Source organism: Mus caroli, chromosome 12, assembly GCF_900094665.2.
Source record: "Mus caroli chromosome 12, CAROLI_EIJ_v1.1, whole genome shotgun sequence".
In the NCBI taxonomy this organism is placed as follows: domain Eukaryota; kingdom Metazoa; phylum Chordata; class Mammalia; order Rodentia; family Muridae; genus Mus; species Mus caroli.
In genome coordinates this window covers 107,744,088-107,749,201 of record NC_034581.1, presented here as the reverse complement: position 1 = coordinate 107,749,201, position 5,114 = coordinate 107,744,088, and the positions used below count along the sequence as shown (strand labels likewise).

Here is a 5,114-nt window from a genome sequence, read left to right as displayed (position 1 = left end):
AGTCTCTCCTCCACATGTGAGTCCTAGATGTGGAACTTCGGCATCCTTACCTCCTAAACCACCACTCTGGTCCACTCATTCAGTCTTATACTGGTTTGTTTATCCATTCATCTGGCTCTCCTGAGGCAAGAGCCCTTTGCCCTCCAATCCCAGCAGTCAGCATTGAAAGCACACTGACAGTGATGGACACATAAGAGAGGAAGCAGTACCAGAGATGAAGCCAGGGTACAGAGACACTGCCCATATCTGACAAAGGGTGAAGATCTAAGGCCTGGTTGGGGATCCTTAGAGGATCAGGCAAGGCCTCTGGTATAGCAGAGACCCAGCACTCCAGATCAATTCTACTGACAGAGGCTTAATTATTTCTCTTGAATGGCTGCACTGACCAATAGATGATGGGAAAGGTCCATACTGACCTGTGGGGTTCATGCAGAACTGAGGTTAGCAGATGGGGTTTGAAGTTGGTCATAAGAAAGGTTTGACAGGAAGAACCCAGTGCTGTGACCTTAGGTGTCCTCGCTGGGCACATCTCTTCAAGACCGTTGATCTAGGGGAGAAAATGACATAAGCATGACCTCCAGCTGACCATTCCGCTGCTGAACTTACACTCATCAATTTTCTTCTCCATTCAGGTACTACCTGGTACTGTCTATCTTGAGTCTCATTGCACATACTAGCCTGCCTAGTACAGAAGCTGCCAGACATAATTACTGACCTCCTGAAGTAGTACAGCTTGAACAAAAAGAAAAATGTTAACTTGCTCGCACCACTGCACAAAGCTCCAGACTTCCATGATATAGTTACTGGCTCAGGGAAGTGATCTTTGACCAAACAGCCAGGTGGCCATGGGAACCAGAGACTAGATGGACAGGGCCATGGTTCTGGCTGCAAAGTGGGGGATGTGAACAAACTGCCCAGCCTAGAGAAGCCCTTTCCTCCATGCAGCCCTGGGTCCTCTAGGATTGGTTGAACCCCTACTCTTCATGAACCTGGCCACTCTCTAAACCTTCCAAACATAGCCCCTTCTCAGGCTCCCAGGACCTTGCTTTAACCCCCCTTCCTTACCCTGTACCCCACCAAGCCCTGCCACCATCTGATCTGGTATCAATGAGTACTATTATTCCAATATATATGGTTGACTACACTGAGTGTTCCCACTGTTACCTATCATATAAGACCCCAGGATTAGAATTGTGGAATGTGACCCTAGAAATGAAATCCAAGTAAATCCACCCATCAGAGACCCTCCCTACTCATAGCCTCTCTTAGTTTAGCAAAGAACCACTTCTGGATCCTTGCCCACCTTCTCTCTGCAACCATATGATCCACTGTTTGGTGGCACTGTCAGAAGCTGGAGCACTTTCCCCTCAACACCTGCCTTCTCCACTCTGCACTCTCACTCCAGACTTCACTTTCCTCCTTGAGCCAGAGACACTTCTGGGGTCTACAGAGATAGCACTGGTTGGAGAGAGAATGGCAGAGGTTGGTACCTAAGCTGGGTTATAGTTCAGACTGAGAGAAAGCCTCCTCCATTGAGGTGATCAGGAGAGTAGACATAGGCACTCAGCCACAGGCAACCCAGGAACACTGGGTTGAGACAACTAGGCTTCACATCTTCTCTATGGGTCTCAAGAGAACCACCTCCCTCGCCCACCCCTACAAGAGGTAACCTAGACCATGTGTGGACTCCCCCTGCTCTCCCCTACCCCAAACACTGAAACCAACAGAAGAAAGAGGAACCTCAGGAAGCGTCCCGTGTCACCCAGTTTCAATCCTGTTCTTAGTAGGTACTGGGTTGGGAGAAGTGTGATCTTCACACCTCTGGGGCAAGGACTGTAAATCCTGGAAGGATGAGGCAGAGCTCAGAGCTGGGCTGTTAGAAGCACAGTGACCAAGCAAAAATAGCAGCAATCTTCTTCACGTGGCTCCACATGTGAGTGTGCTCAGCTGAGAAAATGGAGAGAGCCACAGCCTAGGGAGAGCAGGGGGCCTTTCCAGACCTAACAGATGGAAGATCACAGGAGGAAGGGAAGGAGTTGACAGATCAGCCCCCCAAAAAGGGCCTGTCTGTTGCAGAGAAAAGGTGCCTACCTGCAGCCTGGGGTCAAGCAGGAAGACTCCAGAGTTCCCACACACAGAAGAACGGACCAGTAAGCTGCGCACATCTACAGACAACCAGAGTAAGCCTCAAGGAGTTCAGGGGAGAGACCCAGAAAGCTGAGGGTCTGGCCTGGCCAGCAGACTGGTGGACAAAGGACAGCTGAGGCAGCAAAGGAAGGAAAATCCAGTGTAGAAAGGGTAGGGCAGAGGCCTACAGGATTGAGAGAATAGGTAAAGAGGGGATGGGGAGGGTTCATCGGCAAAGGCTGATGTACCTACCTGAGGAGCTAAAGTAAGAGTTGATGACCTGGAGCTCAGACTTCAAGAACAGCATTGGATAGTGGATTCCAGGAATGAAGCTGAAAGAAGGTAAATATCTCAAGAGAAAGGCTACCACCTGTGGAACTCTGGGGACCAGGCAGTACCGATGCAGGTATGATTCCAGCAGTACCAATACAAGTATGGATCATGCACTAGAGATATGGGTGTGGACCAGGCAGTACAATGCAGTTGGGGACCCACAGTACATTTGTGATGGGGAAGAGGCATACAAATACAGATGAGGAAAAGGCAGTACAGCTGTAGGTGGGGACCAGGCATACAGCTCTCGGTAGGGAATGGGTAGTACAAGTGTAGGAGGTGACCAGGCAGTACAGCTCTGGGTAGGGGCCAGGCAGTACAGCTCTGAGTGGGAACCAGGCAGTACAGTTCTGGGTGGGGACCAGGCAGTACAGCTGTGGGTAGTGCCCTGGCAGTACAGCTGTGGGTAGGGATGAGGCAGTAGAGCTGTGGGTAGGGACCATTCAGTGCAGCTTTGGGTAGGAAACAGGCAGTAGAGCTCTGGGTAGGGAACAGGCAGTACAGCTCTGGATAGAGACCAGGCAGTACAGCTCTGGATAGAGACCAGGCAGTACAGCTCTGGTTGGGGACCAGGCAGTACAGCTGTGGGTAGGGACCAGGCAGTACAGCTCTGGGTGGGGACCAGGCAGTACAGCTGTGGCTAGTGCCCAGGCAGTACATCTGTGGGTAGGGATGAGGCAGTAGAGCTGTGGGTAGGGACCATGCAGTGCAGCTTTGGGTAGGGAACAGGCAGTATTGCTCTGGGTAGGGACCAGGCAGTACAGGTCTGAGTAGGGACTAGGCAGTCCAGCTCTGCGAAGGGAACAGGCAGTACAGCTCTGGATAGACACCAGGCAGTACAGCTGTGGGTAGTGAACAGGCAGTACAGCTGTAGGTAGGGACCAGACAATACAGCTGTGGGTGAGGACCATGCGGTACAGCTGTGAGTAGGGACCAAGCAGTAAAGCTGTGGGTGAGGACCAGGCAGTACAGCTCTGGGTGGGGACCAGGCAGTACAGCTGTGGGTGGGGACCAGGCAGTAAAGCTGTGGTTAGGGACCAGGCAGTACAGCTCTGGATGGGAACCAGGCAGTACAGCTGTGGCTAGACACCAGGCAGTACAGCTCTGGGTAGGGAGCAGGCCGTACAGCTATGATTAGGGACCAGGCAGACAAGCTCTGGGTGGGGTTCAGGCAATATATCTGTGGGTGAGGACCAGGTAGTACAGCTCTGGTTGGGTATCAGGCAGTACTGCCTTGGGTAGGGACCAGGCAGTTACAGCTGTGGGTGGGGACCAGGTAGTACAGCTCTGGTTGGGTATCAGGCAATACTGCCTTGGGTAGGGACCAGGCAGTACACCTGTGGGTGGGGACCAGGCAGTACAATGTGGGTAGGGACGAGGCAGTACAGCTGTGGGTAGGGACCAGGCAGTGCAGCTTTGGGTAGGGAACAGGCAAGGCAGCTCTGTGTAGGGAACAGACAGTAGAGCTATGGGTAGTGACCAGGCATTCCAGCTCTTGGTTGGGACCAGGCAGTATAGCTGTGGGTGGGGACTAGGCAGTACATGTGGGTAGGGAACAGGGAGTACAACTCTGGGTAGGGAACAAACATGCAGTACAGTTGTGAGTAGGACCAGGCAGTACAACTGTGGGTGGGGACCAGGCAGTACAGTTGTGGCTAGGACCAGGCAGTAAAGCTCTGGGTGTGGACCAGGCAATACAGCTCTAGGTGGGGACCAGGCAGTACAGCTCTGGGTGGGGAACAGGCAGTACAGCTCTAGGTGGGGAACAGGCAGTAAAGCTGTGGTTATGGACCAGGCAATACAGCTCTGGATGGGGAACAGGCAGTATAGTTCTGTGTAGGGAACAGGCCGTACAGCTGTGAGTAGGGACCAGGCAGACCAGCTCTGGGTGGGGAGCAGGCAGTACAGCTGTGGGTGGGGACCAGGTAGTACAGCTCTGGTTGGGTATCAGGCAGTACAGCCTTTGGTAGGGACCAGGCAGTACAGCTGTGGGTAGGGACCAGGCAGTGCAGCTTTGGGTAGGGAACAGACAGTAGAGCTATGGGTAGTGACCTGGCAGTACAGCTCTTGGTTGGGACCAGGCAGTACAGCTGTGGGTGAGGAACAGGCAGTACAGGTGGAGGTGACCTAATGAGGGCTTAGTAGTCAGAGACATAATACCTCCAAAAGCTCAGAAACCCTGGGAGAGCAGCTAAGTGGAATCTGGGGCTGGTGGTACATGGGAAGACCAAGCCAAACAGATCTAAATAAGCTGGGCTGGTGGAGGTAGGCAAAACAAACAAAGGAGCTACACAGGGGCCAAGGGCCTAGGCAGGTGTGGTTAACAGGGGACCAGGACACTCTCCAGGGACCAAAAAAAAAAGGTTTACAGGAGTTCTGGAACAGAAAGGAGTTGGGAAGGCAAGCTGAGCCTCTGTAAAGATACTGTGGCAGTTGTCAGAGTCTGGACCTCAGAGCTACCCCAGGGACTAGGGGACAAATCAGAGCAGCTAAAGGGGGTCTGGGGATGAGAGGAATGTGGGGGGCCAGTGCTAGAAGCTCATGGGAGTTGATGATGTCAGGAATGTGGGGGACCAGAAATAGCACATATGTGGAGAGTAGGGGATGGTAGGAATTGGGAACCAGACCTAGAAGTTAGAAAGGAACTGATGCAG

At 52.7% G+C, this 5,114-nt stretch overlaps 1 gene segment (V, D, J or C); it reads left to right on the top strand.

Moving 5' to 3' along the window:
* The window catches only part of LOC110306604, a 540,063-nt gene that overhangs the window by 531,649 nt on the left and 3,300 nt on the right, over window positions 1–5,114 (top strand).